At 43.4% G+C, this 25,407-nt stretch overlaps 1 protein-coding gene across 7 annotated transcripts in view; it reads right to left on the bottom strand.

Annotated features, from left to right (window-relative positions):
* LOC121594855 (semaphorin-2A-like) overlaps window positions 1-25,407 on the bottom strand; it is a 303,073-nt gene that overhangs the window by 247,266 nt on the left and 30,400 nt on the right. The window contains exon 1 of one of the 7 annotated variants that reach the window (XM_041918585.1): window positions 7,479-7,656. The exons of 1 other annotated variant lie outside the window; for it this stretch is intronic. The gene's annotated coding sequence lies outside the window, so the exon portion shown is untranslated. 5 more of the 7 variants (XM_041918583.1, XM_041918582.1, XM_041918588.1 and 2 more) reach the window with 5 other exon arrangements.

Here is a 25,407-nt window from a genome sequence, read left to right as displayed (position 1 = left end):
CCACTGCTGCTGCTTGCCCCATTCTCGCGCATAGCCTCCGGATTGCCCAGCAACCACCCCCGCCGGGCGGCTTCGAAGTTCCATTCTTGGTGTGGTGGTGATCGAAAAAGCAGTACGATGTCGTGTGGCCGCATTCGTTGCGGTTGCGAGAGCTGTTCGGCGTAACAGTGACAGCGTCCACACTGCCGGGGAACACGAACCTTCTTTTTGTGGGTAGTCTAATGAAGCGAACGAGCGCGCTTTTCGAGCGTGTTTGGTTGAAATGATTAAAATCACGAATATCTGAAAAGCATACCAATCGATCGTTGGATGAATTGATGCAAGCATTTACGATGTAGGCTTTAGTGTTTGTGCTGGAGTGGTTGAACTGGTTGTCTCACATCAAATTGCGTTCGAAAAACAACAAAGAACAATACATCTCCAATAAACAAACAAGATTACAAAACGCTTTGATGCTGTAGATTCTTGAGGCAGACAAAATATGGCAATAGTTTAAAGCGCAACTATCACTCCATTTTAAATGAACTATCTCACCACGCACAGCAAACTGATTATGGTGGTAAAAACAAAGAATATCTTAATTGAGCTAACTAACAGAACATCTGCCCTGAATGATGTGCTAAGCGAAACGTCTCCAGCGTCAACAACAAGTGAAGAGCTCCATGAACGCTACATCCCTTTACGCCCGCAGTGTGTGCAGTGTAGAGAACCCAACATTTGCCCAAAATCTCCTCGAGAGATCTTCGTTCCTCCACTTTAAATCAACAACTTGAACGTTGGTTTTTAATTAAAGTTTGTTCCCTCTTGCACCCTTCAAACATTCTCGCCCTGCCCGCCGACAACACAAAACTTTGATGTCAACGCACAACAACAAGCAGCAAACTGAGACGCGACTTTGTTTTCCACTTTTGGGTCGTCCATATTGCGCGCGCTCTAGCTCCAAAAGGGGGATTTCAAAGGGGAGAGAAGATGTGCGCCATCTGGAAAGTGGTACAATAACCCCGTCCTCGCAGCAATCTACTGGCGCAGAAAACGAGCTCGAAGAAAGGTTCCATAATCGGCATCTTTGTCAAGCGGAGGATCCCCACTTAGTGTTCTCACTGTTGTCCTTCAAATTAATCCTTCAAGAAGAAGAGAAAAGTATCCTACGGAGAAAGAGGTGCGTTTTTTTCGAGACTGGGAGGGTTCATACCCACAAAAAAAGAAAATCATCCAACCTCTTCTGGTCGAGGATAAGCGAGTTTACGTTCTTCTACTTCTTTGCTAGGTAGAAACAGCGCCCACAAGGATGCCTTTTAGGATACATCGAAACCAAAACCAAAAAAAAAGGATACCAATTTAAAAGACGGAACCCATCCGTTTTATCAGCATGCTCGAAAGCTCAACACGGTTCTTCTTCCGCAAGGTTCTATGTGTCCCTCGCTCATTCTTGGCCCATGTTTTAATCTTTCCATCCGGCAAATCCCACCCAAGAACCCGGAAGGACCAGACTACAGCGGGCACGAATTCAAACAAACCATTCAAAAATCTCCAGCCAGCAAATTTTACCCACCACCGGTATACGCGATAATTCGAGGAAGCGTGTTATGCCAGGGAAAAGAGACAGTAACATTGAAGAGATGGACCATGGAGTCGAAAGTACCTCAAAAGGACTCAATTAGCACTCAGTTTGTCCAGCCTCGGGTCCTGTCGTATTCCTCGACCCTTCATAGTGAGCTCCGGTGGGCGGTGGTCGCCATCAGCTCGGGAAGGCACAGCTTCGTTGGAAAAACCTTCCGGTAAAACAGCGGACTACAAGCGGTCTGCTATTGATACACACTGCGGAAGGACGCAGGCAAGACGACAACGACCACAAGGTACACTTGAGAAGGCGCAAAACACAACCACTCTTTCACTTCGTCCGATTCATTTATTTCAATCCTTCGACGACACACAAACGCGCTCCCTTTGCTCCGTCCGGCTTTCTTTGACTAACGGTCACCACCACAAGCGGCGAGGAGCAGAAAAGGACATGATGCCGGCAGTAAGAAACCAGCAAGCAACAAAGCAACACAGCGAAAAAGCCTGGAAACGATCCCGGACCGTTTCCCTTTGACATTGGACGGGCCAGTGTCCTTTCATGCTGAGCTGCAGGGAGTTCATCGGGAAGGATTTTCAACTCCACAAAGCCCGAAACGTACAGACCAGAGGAGTAAAAGGCAAGGGCAAGGCGAGGATGCTGATGCTTCTGCTGTAGCGCAAAAACCAGGCCATCATCGCGGAACTGAAGATGAAGGCCAAAGGACATTTCTCTTTGTTTTTTCTACTCTTTGGCTAAAACTTCCTCCTTCTCTACGCCACACAGTGTGTATTCCTGTGTGCCTGTGATCGTTAATTATCGCTCGTTTGTCCGCCCGCTTCCCGGACTGTCATCGGGGTTTTGATTTTTCGTTCGCTCTGTATCGCACGCTTGTACCATTTCGCTAGTCGCCATACCAGAATTGAACGAAGCAAAAAAAAAAACTTTGCGCCAGGGAGAGAGATTTTTAATGAATAAAAATTTGCAATTCCCAGCGTTTGCAGCTTTGCATCGTTTCTGCATAAGCTGACTAATGCTAGAATTCTACAAAAAGCGGGGTTTACTGGTTGAAGAAGAAACAAACAACTACATCAGCAGCAGCAGCAGCTCGTGCAGATCTCCCAACTGGCGGCAAATACATTCTGCTTTGTCAACACGCTTTTGCAAAATGATAATCTTGAGATTGATCTTGCAGCAGCCGACTTGCCCGTACGGTGATGAAAACAAACTGCAGCACACGCGGTCAGCATTAAAGCAAACGCGGCATCACCAAACAAACAGCTGTTTGATGGACACAAGAGGCATCGATTGTCTACGTCCTTACAAAAGTGGTACTACTTCAGCGTAAGGGATAGTTTTGCCGCACGGCTGTGAAGTTTTGCCGGCGGGCAGAGCTGGCACGGGATACACATAACATAATTATGAATTATTACGCCTGTCTGGTTGTTGTCCGACTGCATCTGCAAGGACAAAGGCGGCTTTCTGTATTATGCTTCTTTTGAAAGCCACCAGAAGTCGTCTTTTCTCTGGCGGCGTTCTCGCTTTGTCGCTAAAGATGACAAGATGCAAACGGTAGCATATGAATATGAACACAAGCCAATCAAAATTACATATTAAGACAGAGGTTCTACAAAGGAGAAGTGAAGTGTAATTTTATAAATCGTTTAAATGTTTTGATGACCTGTAAACTACCCATTTGTGAAGTATCCTTGTGGCGAACTTAGACTTGTCAAAATTGATATTTCAATTTTCATAATGCACCTGGCACACTTGGTCTTGTTTCAAAAGTAAAATGTAGCATGTTACACTAAATTCAAGACAAAAGGCTAAGTTTAAATATTATAAATCCTCGAGAATGTCAGCTTAGTTACAGTGAAAACTGTGTTTTGTATGTTCAAAATTCAAAGCAAAACAAAGTTCAGTCGTTTACCTCAAGACGTTAATAAGTTTTTACCTAAAGTATGGGAATGGTGGCTCAATATCATTGCTGACTAAATCAACATACAAGACGGTTTGCCGCAATTATTGAAACAAAGGTGCCATGGTCTTGAGTCAAATAGTAAAACTTCCGACAAAAAAATAACACAACACAATGAGAATATCTTTTGAAGATCCTTCGCTCAATTAAGTTGTTCAACAAATCGCATAAAAGTGATGCAGAACCTAACATACTCACACCATACCGACAACGGCACAAAAGAAATCCTCATGTCTCGCTCGTTCTCATCACATTTTAAGCTCATTTATCTAATAGGCTACTTAACCACACACACACAAAAAGCGTCCGTCCAGCTGTCTTTGTTATCTGCGACATTAACACATCTCATCCACAATTCTACCTGGGCACGGGTCCGCAGATGATCCCAGCATTCGACACCTTGAGAAAGGCGCCGTGCACGGTTCATTCTCGTTTCTTCTTGCTCCCAGCAGAGCAGGCATTTTACCTGCTGGACCCGGGAACCTCGTGACTTTGGGAATTAAGTTATTTCGCCTTTTTCCCGTCCCTGTCCTGTTTGTCCCGTGCCCCACCCCCTTAATTCGCATGTTAATCTGACGCATTAATTCCCCCATCGCACCGACGTACCGTGCCTCGTGTTTTGTTTTATGCGGCTTCACATCGGACCGTTTCCTACAGAGCCTAGGGGCCCCCACGCTATCTCTACAACGTTCAGCACTCCCTCTACAGAAACCGGTTCACGGTGTGGTTCCACCACTCTTTTTTTGTTCGCGGCACTGCGGTTGAGTTTTGCTTCGCGATCGCCCAGTGATCACTTTCGAAGCTTGGAAGCGCAGCGGTGGCGGCAGTTTCTTGGATATTCTTACTTCCAATTCCGATTGCTTCATCTGCGTTCACCATGTCGCCGATATTGCCGATCGGACCAGCAAACAGCCAAACCAGAACTACATTTGGTCTAACGAATGAGCGTTGATATGCATGCGTGTGTGTGAAATGGTTTAAACTAATATTATAAAAAAACACACAAGGAAAAAGGTTATTGTCTCCCTCTCTACACGTGGCCAAATGTGATGGCGCTGTTGAGTCACGGAACCTCTAGCTCTCGACCGAAAGCAGATACACACATACACACAGTTTTAAGTAGACGAAAGAACAAAAGCCATGGTTTGGCGGGTAGGCCGAGAGCGCAAAGGTGGCAAGGCTGAGGGACAGGTTTTCCCACTCCAAACCAAACTCGTGCCATGGGGGCAGAAGGAAGCAGCGAAGATACATTCATATTGGCAACATAAGACTTGCCGCGCGTCTACACAGAGCAGCAAAAGAGATGATGTTCGATGTTCGAAATATTTAACCATCTGCGAGACGGCACAACCCCCAGCCGTAAAATGGCGCTTGATGATTTATTTCGGTGCCAAAGACACACACTGTTCAAAACTATATTTTTGAACGTTGGAATGGGTGGCGGGTGTGGTTTTTTCAACATATTTTAATATGTTTTTTAATACCTCTGCGCTACCCCTTAAAATCCTATTTTTGTGGTATTCGTCACAGCACAATAACCACTAATTCCTTACCCTGTGTAGAACATCATAATTATTTATAATTAACAGACGAAACGCAGCAAATCATAGAGCTGTCAGTACTGGGCGATGGATATATTTGCTATTTTTGTTTTTGTCTTTTTTTTAAAGATGTTGTAATAGTGGTTTGAGCTGTTTGAAGGTAAGATAAAAAAAAAAGTTCAAAATTATTCATCTCGATGTCGAATTGTCTGCAAAAAGAACAAACGTTCATATATCAGCCCACCACACACTGGTCTCCTTCCTGGCCAACGCGAAGAGTAACCAACTCCTGCCCTCAAGTGTACGTGTGAATGTGTGAGTGTAAATAACCCCTCTTGCTTTTTCACCCCTTCACAGATGATGCATGTGTGCGTGGTGGCAAGGTGCATTCATGAATTCTTCTCCATACACACACACACACAAACATACACAACATGCACGCATACATTGGGCATAGGAGAGAAGCGTTTTGTTACTTTTTTTCTGTTTGCCGCTAAGCTACGAATGTACGTAAGGGAACACTCAAACATACAGGGGTTGAAGCGAAGGCAAGGTTCATAATTTTGAGCTGGATGCATCGATAGAAAGCAAAGATGATTTCGTTTTTCCCCTATTATTTATCTCTTTTCTTCTGATGATAGTGGAAATATCGTTTTAGTTCAATGTTTAATGTCTAGGCTTGTAGAGCGAGTTGTAGGAACAAAAATTCAATAAATAAACACCAAATTGAAGCATAATTTCCAATGAACTAAGACAACGGCAGCCCAGCCCAAAGCAATACTGCCAAACCCTGTAAACAAAACGCACACGACGATAAATTGCCGGTACGCCATCTCGCTTTAGCCGCCGCCACGATCCAGCGGCCGCAGCAGCATGAGGCATCATTAATGTTGGCACAAAGCACAAAGAGAGAGGCACAAGAGCGAACAAAAAAAAAGTTATGTTACGAGGAAACGAGTTTGTGTTTATCTTTCTTTCACATCGCGTATGGAGCTGAAATACACACACACACACTCACATACATACATTTTTATTCACCCGCTCGTTTGTGTGCGTGTGTGAGTTTTGGTTGAAGCTGTGATCTGTTCAACCAAAGATGATCGACGATTTCTGCTGCGAAAACTATTTTAACACAAAGAGACAATCAGCACAGCATCATCGTGAGCAGTTTTCTAAGGATTGTTATTGGCCATAAGTGAACATTATGGTTCAAAAAATACAGCAGGCCTTGTGGTTAATGATTGTACAAACCATTCGAAACACAGTAGAGAGCGCATCGAACAAAAATGCATTTTTATCAAACATTTAAATGCATCGTACCAGCACACGTTTCTCTAAAACCCTTTTTTCGGGTCACCACTCACTCCTATCTGGTGTTTGAGGCTGTGTGCCTTATCACGCTTTTCCGGAAGTTGAGGTTTTGTGTGCTCAAAAAAAACGGGCCATTCAACCTCTCACAATTCCGGATGTTGGGCACAACACGTCGGCAAGAGCGCTTCGTATTTTGAACATTTGAATACCGTTTTGGATTCGCCAACTGTTTCTACTTCTTCCAGATGAGATGAAGCATATACACAATACGCGTCTGCAGCAGATTTAGGGAGAATATGTACGGATTTTTTTTGTTTCAAGTCGTCCACGATGGTTTGTCCCGGGGAAGGCTACAACAACTGACGTATACTGACCGATGAGAATGAATATGAAGACAGCTGTACCACTGCTACCTCAGCAAAGGTTGAACGTTTTGGAACAGATTTTGTTGGATTTCACAGATGATGCGACACAGATGAGAAAGTAAAATTTATGATTGAGACAGTCCTTTACTGTTCGCTCTGCGCTAAACTATCGCTGGAGCTTGGAGCTAAATAAGTTGGTTGTTTCTGAATGTTGCTTCTATTGTACACTAAACAAACACACTTACGCACACGCTTGCAATTGGCTTTCTGTGGTTCATACACCGACACATTGACACACACACGTCTTCACTAACATGAAGCACAACAATAACAACACAACAAATCTTGCCCATCGCCACACGTCAAAACGATCTCTTTCTTGAGGGTACTTCTCTTAGCAGCAGCAGTAGCGCAGACAACTTTGAACATTATTCACCTTTCGCACTTGGATGTAAAAACCACATTTTCTCAAACAAAAAGACAGATGCCTTGAACACTTTGCGCACGGCCAGCCACAGCACAGCACGGCCACAGCACGGTACGCCACAGCACGGAATGGAAGACCAAAAACCCCGGGGCCACACGGCCAACACAACAATCAAACCCACCGTCGTCCGGGACGCGTTTACGATAAACCACTGGCCCACGGAGCATCGAACCTTTGCCTTTGGCTCTTGCCAGCCGGGAAAAACTTCGGGAAAAACACGGAGGAAAATTAGACATACATACACACACACACACATACACCCACCTAACTGCGCTTCGGCCAGTACAAAAACGAAAACACCCGTCGTGGACGGTCGACGTTGTTTGGCGTGTATACACAGAGCAGGCAGCGCAACACAAAACGCGAAAACCCGAGGACGCACGCAGTTGCCAAAACACAACCGTACGCTGCCGGGTCGGAACAACGAATGAACGAAAATGAACGCGCGGATGAACGTGAGCCGAACCGGGTGAATGCTTCCAGTGAATGGCGCGTCTCATCTCACGGCTCACGGCTTTCTCGTCCCTCACGCGGTTGTTTGGTGAGTTTGAGTTATTATTATTTTTTTTTTAATGAAGTTGTAATGGTGTGATTGTTCATGTGATTCGAATAATTATGTTGGGATGGATAAAGACGATTGTTTAGGTTGGATTTTGTAGAGTTCAACGTAAATGTTTACCACCAATAAAGCATACGCGGGAGAACATTATTTACGGTTGTAATATTTGTTTTTCTAAACGTCATTTATAGAAAAAAGAACAAGCGTATCATACGAAATAATGAGCTACAACACATTAACATATTACAAGCTTTCAAAAAAATCAACACTTCAACTACATAGTAATAGTAAACAGAACGTGTGTTCATCGAAAATGGGAAATTCATTCGCTTCCCCAGGAAAAGGGCTTTGCGAAGAATGAACAACCCACAGCTACGAAGGAGAAATTCCAACTGCTCGAATACTTGGCTCGACTACAACGGAGAAAATGGTTGGGAAAATTCGTTGTAACGCCTAAAGGTTTGAATTCAACGGACAAGTCGTTAATGAAAATAAACACACCGAGCTTGTAAATTAAAAAAAAAAGAAACACGGAAGACAATTTTGAAGTTCCAAGCGTTTCCTTCGCTTCTACGTTTCAAACGTTTGTATTTCATGTCCACTTTCTTATTTGAGCAAAATTTTACCGGGGAGATGTAAAGCGAATTCATTGCAGCAGCAGCAAATATACTCTTCCATAAAAACAATCGCTACCCTTACCTTACATTAGATGTAGTTTAATACAATTTAACTTTATACCAATCGGTATATTGATATAAGCAGTACCATTCAGAAACGTACCTGAAAGTTAGCACAAAGGAGTTTCAGTGTTGGAAGCACTTACCTGGAAATGAAAAGAAGAAACAAATGTTTAATATGATATGTTTAACCATTAATCACTTCATGCATAAATGCGGAATTTAAGAACTATAGAAACGATTTGATCTCATCTGGTGGTACAGTCGTCAACTCGTACGACGTAACAACATGCCCGTCATGGGTTCAAGTCCCGAATAGACCGTGCTCCCATACGTAGGACTGACTATCCTGCTATGGTAACAATAAGTCAGTGAAAACCAAGCTCACTTAACTAAGTGATACAGGCAGGCCTTGACCGACAGGCCTTGTTGTGCCAAAGAAGAAGAAGAAGAAGAAGAAGAAGAAGAAGAAGAAGAAGAAGAAGAAGAAGAAGAAGAATAAACGATATTTAAAAAAAAACAATAAAACCTAAAAACCCCCTTACCTCACACAACAAAGAAACTATCAAATCTCTCAATTTTAGCTATCATCACTCACGTTCTAGAAGACGCTGCACTCTCCTTGACACCACACTCCACGAGAATCATGGATTTGTCTGTTCCTCTTGTGGCATTTGGTGTTGCACCGATGGGTTCTGTTTGATTTTCCTACCCAACACCGAAGACCTGGCGTCTTCTCATGCCTCAGAAAGCATCCGTTAGCCACACACACACACACACACACACACACACACACACACACACACAATGCACCCCGACTATCGTCTAACACGTTCGTGCCCAAACCGTGGCATCATGCATTGCTCGTTTGATGAAGCAAAACTAGCAACCAAAAAGCCATGGGATATCCACAATTGAATATGAATCAATTCATGCCAAGACAAAACCTTCTACCACCTGACGTGCTTGAACGGAAACTCTGTGTAGCTGTGTGTGGTCCCAAAGCAAGTGGTTTATTTTTTCACCTTTTACTCCTGGCTCATACTCCTTGCTGCACACACACACACGCGCTAGTAGCAGCATCAGGGAAAATGGCGAGCGAAAATTTCCATCCCGTAAACTGGATCTTCTCACACTTGCTCTGCACCGCCCTAGCACTTATCCCTTCGTGCACAGCTGTGATTTGATTCACCATTCGATGAAGTTGTGATCGTAAAATGGCATCAATATCAATATAGCCAATTCCAGCTGTCGCATACAGTCGTGCGCATTCTGCTTTTCGAACCGAGGAGGCGAGCAAGAAAAAATAATCAGCGCCGAATGATGGATTTCAGAAAACCACAGAGCAACGATAGCTACACTTCCTTCTCTGGCGCGTACGTGATACGAACCACTGGGCAATCATTTCAACTTTGTCAACCGCAAAAACCATTTGCCGATCGATGGTACATGATTTGATGAGTTGAAGAATGTACCATTTACCATACTATTCTCTCAATATTTGCCTACATCTTTCAGATAAGTTATTTTGATCCATGGAATGCGATGGTTTTGAAAGACAACAGTAATTTATACATGTTATGCATGATTCCTACACATGCCTATTCATTTGCCTACATGTTCCTTCCTATGGAACGAAAAACCAGAGTAGAACTGGAAAGATACGATGAACAGAACACGAGTACAAGTAAACTAACAAATAAATTGTAGCATGGTAACGGATCCAAAGTAGGTACCTATTCTCTTCGGTTAGTTTTAAACAGCATCTTGGTTCCAACTGTTTTTTTTTTTTGTCTGCAAGTTGATCCTAGATCATGAACGAGAGGACAAATTAAAATTTCAAACCACTCAGAACAAATTAAGGGTTCATTTGCATGGGATAGCGATTCCGCAATGAAAGCGTGCAAAAAACTCCTTTTCTATGTACACTCTCTCAATCGCCTGGGCTTAACTGTGAAGTAGATCCTAGCCCAGATCTATTCAGAAAGTGCCTACAGTATATACATACAAGTACAGACACACAAACCATGTCTCAGTTCAGGTTCTAACGAAAACACTAAAAACGGTTCCAATCGAACTTTTTTTTCCAAACAGCCCAACCGGTTTCAGTTTCAAGTGCTCTTTCCATCGACTAAGATACGCCCTCTCCCTTTCCCTTGCACCTGAGATCTTGAGAGTATAATTCTAGCCCCATGAACTAAAGCTTTCACACTCCAATCTACAGCGGAGTTGATACAAAAAAATACAAAAAAAAAACAAATTCCTTGGAAGTTGTTTGCAACTGCTTGCACAAGCAATAAAAAACAAACGGCATGAAACCGTCTAGCGAAACTAATTAAAATAGTTTTTTTACGTGTACATCATACCGTGCTGCTATACTTGCGATACAGTGTGTACTCTGCTTTTGGGTGAAGGTTTGTTTTTGCCCCCTGTGTTGTCCGGCTTCTTACTCGTGTTTGTGAGCGCTGGTTTGCCACGAACATTTTGGTAAATAGAAGTAATTTTTCGGTACTTGAGTCTTGTTGCCAACTTGCTCGGAACAGTGAGCGCGGCAAAAGGGTTGCGATGAAGAAATTAAAACGAAAACAGCTAAAACCGCACAAAACGAAACACGGGTGGAAAGCAAACGAGATCATCCGAAGGAGGAAAGCAGAAGTTTAAGTATTATTTTTTTGTAATTACACTGGATGCGATACACACTGAGCGATACAAACTACAACCACTTTTCGATCGATCGGTTGGTAGTAAAATTAGCAAAGAGTTAGCGAGCAACACAACACAACGAAATAAAATGAATAAGAAGTAAAAGATATTTTGAATCCAATTTAAGGTTAATTTAATGCTTTACCTACTTTAAATAAACGAATTAAACTATTGCGTAACATAATCTGATTCTATTATTTAAGTTAGAAGTTGTACAAAATCACAAAATCGGTGTGTTCATCATTTTGAATTTTTAATTATTTTTTAACGTTTGTTATGCATTTGCAAATATCATAAACTATGTTTATTTTTTATTTGATACCTTAATATTTTATTTTCTATGAAGTACTGTCATTAGTCAAAATGAATACAAAAAACTTACTAGAATCGAGAGAATCAGTTTTAAATATAGCCATAAATGAGTCCCCACCTTTGTTTTTACAATCGCAAGAGCAAATTTGGTTACCATGATTCAACCATCGACCCTATGGATGACGTCGTTATTAACAATTAATAGCGCATTTAGGGCAGAAGACGTCTTTAACGACACAATCACTTAACAATATACATATTGGAAGTGATTTAACAATAAAAACCCATACAACAGACTCTAAATTAAATTGATTAATCAAATCGTTCAATCGCATTGTATGCTTACTAATTCCGTCAAATTGGCCACTGGTGATCAAAGCATTTTACCTCGCAACCGGATAGGCTATTCTGCATATAGGGAAATATGTAAATTCGTGGTTTGAAAACATCAAAATCAAATTAAGTCGAGCTTGTTGACTACTACGGGAAAGAAAAAAAACTGCATAGCTTAAGTGTAAAAATAGCCGATTACTACACAATTAGTTTTGTAGTTTGTTTCTCAGTTGAAATTAAGGTGATATTAACATAATAACATCATTCCTGGACCAGTTAGCAACATAATTAAATCCATACCTTTTTAATATCGGGGAAAAATAGCACATTAAAATGCAAAACACCCATTCGCTCGTTTAAATATTGTTTGTTCATCAAAAATAAGTTTATCAAATTTGCATCGTAGGGTCACAGGGACAAGTTTGAACAACAAACAAACCCCCCGCCTAACAGCAAATTTCCATTATCAGTTGACCCTGAAAGAGCGAGAAACAGGGCAAAGGAGAGAGTTTGCAAAGATCACTTCCAGGAAGAAGCCGGAAAGTACCTTTTTCGTCCTATCCACGGCTCTTATCTAAGTCCCCACCGTAAGCTTTGCATACCTTTACGCATCTTTCTTGCCCATTTTCCTTACGCAATAACCTTCCGCCGGTGTCTACCAACACTACCGGGAACACTAACGGTTATCCAATCATTCTCCAATTACGACACACAAACGCATCCCACACCCAGCACCTGGGATCCTTTCGTACGATTATTCCCATGCTCACTCACACGCACAGGAAGTGGGATTTTTTCGGCCGACATTTTTTTTCCAACGAAAAAAATCCAATCAAATGCGTTCTAGGACGCGTGAAATGCGACCATCCGTTGCTATCCGTAGCAGACCGGTGCCCGGTCATAGTCCTTCGGTATTTCTTGTACAGGGCCACAACCGAGCGTCACCAGTAAGTTTAAGTGTAAGGTGGGAAAGAAAAGTAACAGAAGAAAAGAGAGGAAACAACAACAAAAAAAACACTAAGCAAAAGCAAATTAAATCTCTTATCAACGTTCACCGGGCGAGCTAACGTAAGGGTACGGCGAGCCAGCCATTTCGGGCGAGAGTGATCCCGCTGTGGTGGCTAGTGTCTTCGATGGAGTTTTCTTTTTAACTCTCTCAAGTAAAAACGGACAAGATTATGGAACGCAACTACTTTGCCTAAACATTTTTTCTTCCGTTCCACGAAACGTTTAGAGATGCGCTTTACTCGTTCAGGCGTACTCAAGTTGATTCGCCTTCGCCGAAGGTACGCTGCCTGCTAACGGTCGGAAGTAAAAAAATCAATTGCATAGCCGAATTAAACCTGCGTAACAACAACAAAACAGAGAAAAAAAATCAACCAAACAACTGTGTAAGGAAATGAGCAATACCCGAAAGGAAGCAGCACCGGGCAAGTAACAATATCGCGGGAAATTAAAAGCAACTTTCCTTGTGGAATTTTTCTTCCTTCCTTTTCATGGTGCGCCAACACCGAAACGCCTTGGTCCCCCCCAATCACGGCCACCAAGCGGCTATTATCAAAAGCGCACCAGGCCGCAGCAGCGGAGAAGGAAGAGCAAACGCAAAAACCTATCACATTGGCGATTTTATTTTGCATTTTAACGGGAGCCCTTATTTCTTCGGCTTTATTTTTCTTAATCTTCTGCCCAGGAACCACGAAATGGACCACCTTAAGAAGGTGCTGTCACACCCGACCCCACACACACACAAACTCCAACACCACCCGATTACATGCAACGGTACGGCTCTCAAACACCTGAACGGTGGACCAGTGTCCGTGTCTCTCGCTCTCTGCATTCCCTACTCTCCCCCATGGGGTAAGTGTTACACACTTCAAGGATGCCCCGAAATGGAATGTAATGGCGTCTTTGCGCTCCAGTGTCCATGCCGCGATGGTGTTGGGAGTTGGGAACAAAAAAATACCGAGATTCAACTAAATTTACAATCTAATTTACATAAATTTAATAGGAACGTGAGTTTAAGTAATGGCCAGAACAGTGTTGGGCGTACGGTTCAAGATGCACATACACACACACATACCTTGCTGAGAACACGGGATGGAAAGGGGACCTGAAAGAAAGCAATCCGGAAGGAAATAACATCCTTCGGCGCGAACTGCTAGTGGCCAGTAAGCCTGCACAGACACTGCACCACTGTGTTCCTGTGCCTTGTGGCAGCCGCTTGAAGCAGTTGGAGTGGGTAGAATTTTTGTTTTTTTTTTTTTTTTGTTCCTTTATTGCGATTGAAATTTGGTTGGAAAACAATTTTAGGAGTAAATCAGGACCGTCTTACGTCTTACCGGAGACGAACGAAGGGCTGGCCGAAGTTGTTTATCTCATACTTGAAATAGGACCAAAACCATCGAAACCTCTTTGTTGCTTGCAAAGAAAGGCAACCAATAGCTGAACACACACAGCACACACCACACCTGAGAGTCTCGCGGCGCTAAAAGTACGCGAAGCCTGTGTTGCGGAAGGGTGTTGTGATGATGGTGAAAAAGTTTTGCTCGAATAAATACGCTTTTAATGCACTTCTTGCTCGGTCCCCTTCTCTTGCGGCAAAGGAGGGAGAGAAGGAGGGTGGAGATTAGATTGAACTTTATATACAAACACAAACGCGCTTAACGTGGTTAAACTTATTCTCGCTCCCTGCTGTTGCTGTAGGGGTTGGTGTTATCATTACACGCTTCGACTTGCAGTTTTGAAGATTTTGCACTCTTAATGTGGAGATAAACACACAACGCAGCTCCTTAAAACAGTTTTCCCAAAAAAAATACACCCCCCCCCCTAAACAAAAAGTTTGCAGTCAACGCTGTAAACGAAATAAAAAGGTACTGAGCACAAAAGTTAAACGCTGTAATTTACTGTGAAGCTATTCAATTTACACACATTGGGCTTGGATCATTTCCAAAGCAAAAGAAAGGATGTGCAGAAGACCATGAACTATAACGTAAAGTATTTGCGCTTTAGGGGACCCACAAACCTACAAACAGTGAATGTGAATTATCCAACAAAGATATTAAATATATTGTAGTGTAAAGGCATCGAATAATATGGCGTACACCTACATAAATACATAATTATTATCCATTGCATCAAACTTACATACGTAGTATGTATAATCTCAACTCCAAAAATTATTCCTAAATTCAATTTTTTTATCTCTCACTTGGACCTGATCTACATTTCAGAAGCGTTGTTGAGGGCTAACAGTGTTTAGGTCCTATAAAGATCAAAACCTACATTGCAATATTAATATACATAATGATATTTTGAGATATTCCCTCTAGCTTTAGTACAAACAGTTGTACATTTGAATGATAGCACACAGTTAAACATTGTTTGTTTAGAGTCAATTATATCTTTGGCGATAATAATCTTAGGAGTAAGTGATAATAATTTTGACAAATATACCTCTCCAAAAACGCCCAAACATATTAGTGCGAGTAAGTCATGGCTTGTTTGGTATCTCTTTTCGTTAACTAGATCTTGATTTTGCTATCGAATATTATTCCGTATTATAGCCTTCATTTATTGAACTTAGGATTCTAATCAAGCTTTCCAATAACCAAAATCTCGATTATTTTAGATGCTTTGAATAAAACAGTGAACTCGACAAGAATCTTCGTAGCAAAAAAAAATCTTCGTATAAAAGTCTAGTAAATATTACACCACACAATTCGCATTGGGATGTAGTGTATTGAATGTAATTCATGTTCTCCTAGACCTATATTCCGACATCTATATTCCGGAAAATAAATAGACTAATTTATAATTGTGAACATTACATTACAAAGATAACATTTCTTAGATTTCTTTATTCGAAAACATTGAATAAATAATACCCTAAATCCCAGCTTTATTATTGTAACATTACACTAGAAATCCAAGAAAACGCCATTTGTAAATGCTTACCTAATTCACAAAGACGAACGAGTTAAGCCCGCATCTAGGCATATTGTTCACTTTTCATCAATGCGGCCGTAAGCTCTATTATAAGAAGGCATTAGAAACGTTAATTTACACCAATAAAAAGAAGTTTTCCATTCCAGCATGGCCACGAGCTGATGAGGCCAGAACATTGCCAGCAGCAACAATATACAACTTCAGGCTAATCAAAAGCGGATGAAAGGTTTCCCTCCGGTTTTGGGGGAAGAAGACATACAAAGCCCGCGCGGACTACCACCCCTCCTCTATGCCATAACTAAGCGCCAGCGAATCACTTCTCATGCCACTCTTACCCAAACCTTGGCCGCCTAATTTCCTGTTCCAATTTCCTGCAGGCTTTCCAACTTTTCCTTTGATTTCGTTTCCTTAATTTTGATGAACAATGTTTTAGCAATAGCCTCAAACGGTATAGTTTGGGAAAAGTTTCTCCCTCCCAGAAGTATGCACCGGAGGCACAGCGGAGATGCAAAATAAAAACTCCAATTTCCTCCAACACTTTTGGGTAGCGATGAACTTGGAAACTCTTATTGTGGAGTTTTACGAGACTCAGAAGCTGCTTTGTACTTATCCTTATCATGATCAAAGCACAGCTTCCTCAGTGATGGGTCTGGAGAGGCAGTTAAGCAGCAGTTACTAATGATGATCTCTGCACACTTGTGCAATTTACGCGAAATGTCATTAAGTGTTCAAGTGGAACAGGTGTTAATTTGGATAAACCAAATGTGCTGGTTTTCCATACCGCAAACTTAATAATGCGCGCAATCATCACAAACGACCTAAGCCTATAGAAGGCTCCGTGTAGGAGCAGTGCCCTCTATTGCTGAGTGAGTGTTGGCTGCTCATTACGCCCTAACATCAAGCCTGTAGTGATGTACCACCAGGAGGTTTTCATTCATAATCTCACAATAGCACCTATATCGCCACTTCAATGCGCTGGGTGCATTCTTAGACACTTTTTAAGAGCACATTCTTGAGGCTCACGTTGTAGCTTATGCCACCTGCATCAACTATATGCACAGGTATGACCCATGGAGTAGTTAGGCTCATCCATCCACGAAACAGCAAAGTAGTAAGATTCCACCATCCTCTTTACAACACAATAATTGCATTTAATTATACCTCCCCACCGCACCCTTTAAAAATAATTGAAAAAAAAACTACACTAAAACACACACATCACCAGCAGTACCAATAGGGTAACGCCTGCCGTGCATGGTTTATGGTTCTTCTATGTTTCACCCTCAGAAATGGAAGGAATCATTTTAATGAGACAAATTATTCTTAATTTGATTTTCACACTTGCCCACTTTCGAACGTTTTTGCCTAGCGCAATGCATGAGGTTTTTTTTTTTGTTTTCTTTAAGATTGTCTCCCCATCACAACATGAAATAATGGCTGGCTCCTCATTGCCGTTTTCTCACTTTCACTTACATCCATTGACGTGCTTATTGTGATGACAACGAGGTAGCTGTAAAAAGTAGGCTTGATTTGATTTGAAAGCAGCACCTAAATTAAACTCTCCTTACAGAGGGCGTTGTTGTTGTACGTCTCGCAGGTCCGAAATGACTCATCGTTATATAAAAAGCAAGCATAGCAAGAACAAAGCCAACACCTCTAGGCACGTGCTTTGCATTCGCAGTCTGTACGATGGAGTGCGTCTGTGAACCCCAGGACATACCCGCGATCTTACGAAGGCTTCAAAAGATACCATAAATAAGAGGAGATGGCAAAAAAGCTCTGTTCATAGTATAAAAAGTTCCAACGCAAACAGCAACGGTCGCAGGTAGGCAGCCTCTCTCTCACACACACACAGCGGTATGACTCAGTAGAGTGTGCGGCATGATGTTGTGGCAGTGTAAAAAATCAACACCACCGCAAAGCAAAGCACAGAACTAGTGATCTCGTTAATTTATTTATACTGCATGTTTCATTCGTGCAAGAAAGGGCTTCTTCTTGCTTTTGCCACGTGAGGCCACAGGGTAACGAGGGCCTTGTCTAGCAAGGTTCGTTGGGGATAAACTGTATTTGCCTCGCGCGAGCTGTACTGATGGTCCGCGTGTAAATTAAAAGCCGTCTCATGGAAGCACTGACATAGAGTTACTAGAAAGAGCGTTTGCTCCTAACATATTACTAACCGAGGAGTTGCACTGCTGCAAACGACACTCGAGCCTAGTTGTGCTTTTCCCACCTCCAAAAGTACACTCTTAATGAAAACTGCATTTTTTGCGGTTTGAAGCAACGGTAGGTTTGCGTTTTAAAATTATGAACTTTAAAGGGTACTTATTGAATACAAATACAACGAAAAAGGTACATAAAATTGGTACTACCTTTTCCCAGGAATAGTACACCTTCAATGGTCCAAAAACTGATTCTGAATTTACGCTAGTCTAAAAATGCTCAGTTTCATTATTTTAACGTTTTGTGGATCTTTTACCCCAGCACCTCTATTAATTGCATTAGTTCCGGTGCAACGCTTCCATGTGCTAATACTCCCACACGGACTCTGAGCTCCCAGTCTGTAAAAGGAAGTGAGGAAATACTGCAAACAGAAAAAAGAACAGATAAAACCACCAGTCCCAAAATACCGCAGAGTTGGACCTACTTAAAAATCCATGAGCAACCAAATTCAATATATCCATTCCCTATGTTTCGAATTACGCTTTCCGACACGACACCATCAACACACCCTAGCCTTGCAACTACCACTGCGGCATTCACCGTACACTGCACGGATGTCTAGCCTGATGTGTCGCTACTTGTCTGCAGTGTGGTAAGCTTAAGCCCCTCGGAGGATCCTGAGCCACTTTCAACACCTAAAGCAAGCTCCCATTGGACTCCAACCGCCCTGCCGTTCGTTGTTCCGGGGTTTCGGTTCGTTGATTTGTTGCAACTTTTCACTGCGGTAGTTTGTCTGCCCCGATCCACGCCTAGCTAAGAAAGGAAGCAAATGGTAAAACCTTGTCCGGGACTCACCTCAAATCCCGTAGCAAAAGTTCCATTCCATCATCATCATCATCACCACCATCAGGGTGTACGGCAACGGCAAGCAGGAGACTAACGCGGTAGACAGGCCTTATTGGAACTATCCCACCATTCCCCGCTCGTAACCCGAAACAGGCTCATTATTCAAGAACCTCAGAAACCGCATAAGCTTAGAATTGCTAGCACGGTGGGATGTTGAAAGGAAAACCTCGTCTCCGGCACTCTGCGATGGGTTGCAAAATTGCATGACGATCTTCCATATCGTCCCGCCGCTCCACCAAAGACACTTCCCTAAAGGGGGTCCATTTCTTTTTAACCTACCAGAAACGGCACCACCGTCACTATGCTGGCGAGAGGGTGGCACGCGTGTGCCGCAACCAAAGTATCACCGCATTTCAATTTATGGCTAGCTTTGGGCGTTCTCAAATGACCATTCTGTGCCACACCTAGCAGGAGCTCGCGCGCGCGCGCCTGGTCAACCGTTACAGGTGATTTTTCGAAACGGCTCACCACCGCGCGGACGAGAAATTGTGGGCCTAGCACTTAGCAGCCCTTCCCTTCTCTCTATGGCGCAAATAGATAAACTTTCACAGCAGGAAAAATGTTATCCATTCATCTAGCAGACGTGGTTGGAAATTCGGAGCTAAAACGGTGGCCTCTGGCGAAAAGCGTAAAAAAGCTGGCGTGGAAAAGCAAAGATTGAATGCATACTCGGCTCCTCCGGTTTTACCTATTCCAGCGCGAAGGTATATCATATCCTACCGACAGCCACAAGCACGGCAAACAGAAAGGGGCACAAATTATGCAAATACCAACAAATGTCTTCGTATAAACTAACCCTCGCACGAAAAGATTCCAAACAGGCAGTGGCAAAACAAAAAATCTCCACCTCTTGCCGTCTTGCTTTGTGTGCCAGACAAACACGTACCGAGCCGCAGTGGAGTTGCGTATGGCAGCGAGTAATTTATGACTCGATGAAGTGTCCCGTGACCTGCCGGTGGGTTTGATTACCCGGAAGAATTCGGGATCCAACGCACGAGGCAGCGCAGTAGCAGCAGCAGTAGCTAAACTGACAGAAATCGGGAAGGAGAGAGATTGCGCCATAAACTGCACGTGAGACAGTACCGTGCGCAACAGGATGGCCACCGAACAAGCATACAAACCCCTTGGTTGGTAGTGGAAAGGCACATGGCTACACGAAGCTAGGGTAGGTGCCGTACAAGATTAAGAGTTTTTCGGGTCCGAGAGGAGCGGAGTTTATGGCACAGGGTGTAAATAATTTGGCCTCACCTTGCTATAATTCCTGCAGCAACCGGAAACTAATAAACTCGTCAGATGGTGAAGCAGTCAATGAGCTATTTCTTGCAGCACAGTGAACGATTTGGGGGTTGCAAAGTAGAAGGAAAACACAACATTCTCACCACTCTAGCCAAGGAGGGACGCGACAGCATTTGATGACTTTTTCTGCTGCGAAACATCTTGTAATGAAATAGGCGTAGAGAAGCGTCTACTAAAAAACCACCGTTATAAATCATCCCAACCGTGTTCCTGATGGTCACCAAAAGGTGCACAGGTTCGTCATGGAATGAAAGATCCTTCCAAATCTACCGGTTCCATGAACCGGCATGGTTTTTTTTATGAAAAACTCAATGATATTATTAGTGCCTCTCAACCAAACAAAAAACGAACGAACGATGGCTCGTGCCTGTAACAGGTGTCCTTAATTGAGGCCGGTTCCTACAAACCATCAGAACCAACCTCTGCTGAGACATAATCACGAATACAGCACCTTGCAAGGACCGGCAGCGCAAGGACAAAAAAGAAATTGAACCACCGATCCCAAACAATCACCCAAAGATGTACCACAAAGCCCTCTGCAAGCCTCAGAGCCGAACGGGGACCGCCCCGCAGTCGCAACTAAGTACCATTTTTTTCACAATTCCTACTCCCTCCGCCTGTATTTAGTGGCCCTAAAAAGTAACCAAAGATGTTACACTCTATCTATTCTCTCCCTTAACACGCGCAACCACACCAAATGTTGTGCTGCATAAAAATTCAAATTTTATTCACTCGATTTGCATTATGAAAATTGACAACTGCCACACCATAGCAGACAACAAAAAAAAAAGAGAACAGAAGCTCCCAGAATAAAACGCCCGGCTTAGCGCACGGGAAGGGAATGGCGACGGAGGTGAGCCCTTTGGTAGACGAGAATTGTACCGTACAACATCAAATGAGCCACCGAAAACGAAAACACGCGTTCGCCCACATCCACCACTGTGCTCGTTTGTGGACAGTGTTTGTGGTCAATTGGTTTGAGAAGGGACAAATATGCAAAAGCGGGAGCAGCGAACGAGCAAATTAGACAAACGATATGCCCTCAAAGCATTCGACCGGGTGGCGCGTGCACGAATACACACACACACACACACACACACACACACACACACACACACAGCAAATCATCACAAACAAACGCTTGCTTCATTAGCCACAGTTTCACTCGGTCAACCCGTGTTTAGTACATCGACAAGCCGTTGGAAGCGTATTGCTGGGACATAATGTGGTTGGTCGCTTGCGTGAAAATTGTGCATGAAACACATGAACGCTAGGGGTTTTTATTGTTGGACGATTCATTGAAGGTGTCCCGTGAGCGGATTTACAATAAGCATAGAAATTAACCCTTGTGAAAGCTAGTGAATATTACATTGTGACGATGTCGATGCTAATGGCTTTGAAGCAACCGAGCTGCTTATAATATGGAACGCATTATCCCAGAACTAAAAATACACATTAACATCTCCGGGATAAATAAAGTATCACGTTTGAGATCTGAAAGTAGAGGAAATGACTCAAAAAGAAAAGAAAAATGATTGAATAATTCCAACAGACAGTTTCCTCAATTATGTTCCTTAAACCCAGATAAACTTGATAAACATCGAAATCTATTCATAGTCAAAAAAATCCTCCTGAATTTCCCCGCCTAATAATATGCAATTTACCATTTAGTGTTGAACTTGATATTGAAACATTCAGTTGTAAATGATGTAAAACTTCCTTACATGTGGGCGTCAATTACGGCATACATCTTCCAAAGGGCACCACTACTTTTTTGATACAAAAAAGGCATAAATGAAACACTACACATGAAAGAGACGTGCTTGATCAATGCTTCGCAAGCCACCGAACGGCCCTAGCTCCGTTACTTACCATACATACATTTCAGCCAAAAACCACAAACTGTACTCAGCAACATGTCCGTTGGGCTGAGATTTTCGACCTTCTACCAAAATTGCAAAGGAAATTGCGTTGCCGACTTTCAATGTTACCAATTTTTGAAGTCATCCCATCAACTGAAGTAGGATATCTCGAACCCACATCTTAAGCGCATTCGGTATGGATGTGCTTCTTCGAAGCATGTGTGCGTTGAAGTTTCGACTCGATTTGTTGTTTTCTTTCTGCTGTGTATGTTTGGCTTTTGTCGAATATAAAGCAAACGTTAAGCAGATGGATGAAATGTTCACTATTCATTTGGTAAAAATTTGCCACAAGGCCTGGAAGGAACCATCCGAGTGATTTTAGTTGGTCAAGAAAAGCGTAAGAGAGAGAGAGAGAGAGAGCGAAGGGGAAAGGGGGTATGGAGGAGAAACTCCCTCTAAGCTGACCGCCGGCAAAAGTAAGGCATAGTTGAAATTCTTTCATCTTTCAACAGTCGAGTCAGATTCACCGGGACCGGAAGCGAATCGGTAGCCGTAGCCGAATTCCAACCACCTTACCCGGCCCTTTCGCTTCTGAATGTTCAGACGTGGTCAACCGCAAATGAAATGTAATCGATTCATTCCTTTTCCATTTCCCAGAATGCTGACGTGGAAAGGGCAGAGCACTGTTCCAGACTGCTTGTCGTACAAATGTATGCATGAAGGCCACGCGTGTAAAGAACAAGCGAAGGAGGGTTGAAAAGCTGCATGTGCAAAAAGGGCGACAGCAGTGTGTGTGTATCTGTTTCGAGTTGCCAAAAGTCATCAACTCGAAGGAGGAGAAGCAGTAATGGAAGGGAGCCTTATATGTGGTGGGATGAAATTTACAAATTCATTTCATCTCGACTGTCCGAAACAGAATCGCCCGGTGAGTATGTAGTCAGGAATTTAATAATAATAATTCTCAGCCCCCCATTCTACCCGTGCCTTCAACATCCTGCTGCACTGGCAGACTCGGCAGACGGCTCCGTCATCATACTTCAAATCTTCCGGTAATCGGACAATCGTTAGTTTGAGTTAAGATAGAAAACGAGCTTGCCATCTTTGCAATAAGTTGACTTTTAAGATTATCATAAAAATAGCAAACAACAGATGATTTTTCCTGTGGTCACTGTATCCCATTAAAAAATAGATCCTAAATAAAGGAAAATAGATTCAAAAGTGCGATAATTTCAGGGAAGGATACTTTTCCGCGCATTGGTTCTCTAATACTGCCTAACTCTGCATGAGCAACAGAACTAACAGAAAAAAGAGCACCAATAGCAAACCCGTACTACATTCTGATTATTCAAATCTTATTATTATCCTACATTCAACGGGTCTTCCACGGTGGTTGTGCATCTTTTTGCACACCCTGGAAAGGAGAGGACTTTAAAATGTTGCTCCTTCCCTGCAACTTAAAGGGCACATATTCGTACCACTTATCCAGATGATCTTCTGCGAAAATGGAAGTCTTACACCCAGAAAATCCTTCCAATACTCCCCTTCAGCACCTATGGGCCACACCTGTCCAGAAATAGGAGCGAGTGAGAAGGAGTTGATAACAAAACAGCGAAAGAGAGAGAGAAAAAATTGGAGACTAAAATCCTTAACGCAACGTAAACCTTTACCCCCATTCCAGCAAAACCAACGGCGGTGTGTGTCAATATCCGATTGCCAATATCCGATGACACTGGCTATTTGGGAGATGATTCCGAGGGGAGGGAGGGAGAAGGCTTGCCGTTTGTATGCATATGGATGGAAAACCCTCTTCAGGCGATCAAATGAAACAGGCCCTGCAAGTATCACATGGAGAAGGGTACATAGATCGTGCAAGATTTGAAATCAATTTTCATATGTATATCCTTCACCGAAAACAGGGCGTTGTGGGGTCGCTGCTAGGTCGACCGCCCTGGCGCATTAACCCAGCGGGCTAAGGGCGCACTCTCCTCTCTACATCACTCCACACAGAGCGTCGAAGTAATGCACATCGAAGGGACATCGGGAAACCGACTCCCATCAACTCGAGCAGCAGCAGCGTTACTTCCTTCGGAAGTGTATGAGCTTCGGTAAACATTCGCTCCAATAGGCTTACCGATCCAGTATTCTTCATTCTTCTTTCTACCCCAGATCCACAAATCTCGCATCACTTTCCTTCCTTCCATCTCGTTCTCTGTCTCTCTCTCTCTCTCTCTCTCTCTCATTCTCACTCTCTGCTCTGCTCAGGAAAAAAACCCCAACCGGCCATCACATTTCATGCCTTCACATGGGAGATGGCGATACAGCACAGCCTAACGGTACGACGCTCCTTCCAAAACGCATCGTTGTCGCGTTTTCACCAATTTCGAGACAAACTCATGGAAAGGGATCCAGATAGATTGGACTGGGTGTGTATGGACGTGAGTGTGTGTGTATGTGTGTGTGTGTGTGTGTGTGTGTGTGTGCCTCGGGACGCGAATGACTAGGTAAACAGAGACTTTGTGTGCCTCATCTCAGCCCCTCTCTCTCAAGTGCCAGGGCCGTCGTCTAGGTGGTTGTGGAATTTCTATTACAAAATACCTGACGCTTCTCCGCTTCGTACGTGCCATACACCAGGGCAATGTTGAGTCGTGCGTGTGGGAAAAGCAAAGGGAGCTCGGAGAGCTCTATAAAACTCCGCTTGCACTCCACACTCCGTCCACTCGGACGATGTCTGTCCTCTTGCTGCCAGGGTTAAACTCGCCTCCTCGCCTACCGGGTGTGTGTTCTCTCCTTTTTCCCTCCGTTGATGAGAGCCCCGTACGATGACATTTACCGGGATCTAGGGACTACAGTAGTAGCTGCGTGGACGGTTGTGTGTTTGCACTCCTTTGGCCAATGTCCATCCCCACTAGCTAGTAGACGTTAATAGAGCTCGCTCGGTAGTGGTGGCGCTATGGTAATACGACGCTCCACTGATGTCCCCTTCGGCCAGGACGCATCATGAAGGGCAAAAGAATGCACTGCACAGCAGCCCTTCCTTCCCAACCTAACTTCCACCCACGTGTCCTGAAGGTCGCAAATGAAACAGAAGGGAACTCACACACTCACACACATACATACACACGAATATACCCACCGACCGTGAAAACCGTCCTGTCCGGTCGACCATATTTCAAAACGCGTCGCCCCGGTGCGTCAGGATTTCTTCCGGGGAGGGGAAAAGGGCAAAAAATCGTACCTGAACACACAAAGCAACAAAAAAAAAAACGGTAAACCAACATGCAAACCAACATGTCCCATTTGTATGATGTCCTACCGGCCACCCGGAGGGCGGGAAGTAAAAACATCAGCGCGAGTGGGCAACGCATTTGCAAACACTTATGGATACACGCCTGTGTATGAACCCGCGCGGTCGTG

Source organism: Anopheles merus, chromosome 2L, assembly GCF_017562075.2.
Source record: "Anopheles merus strain MAF chromosome 2L, AmerM5.1, whole genome shotgun sequence".
NCBI lineage: Eukaryota > Metazoa > Arthropoda > Insecta > Diptera > Culicidae > Anopheles > Anopheles merus.
The sequence above is the reverse complement of the archived record's forward strand: the minus strand, read 5'-3'. Positions and strand labels throughout refer to the sequence as shown.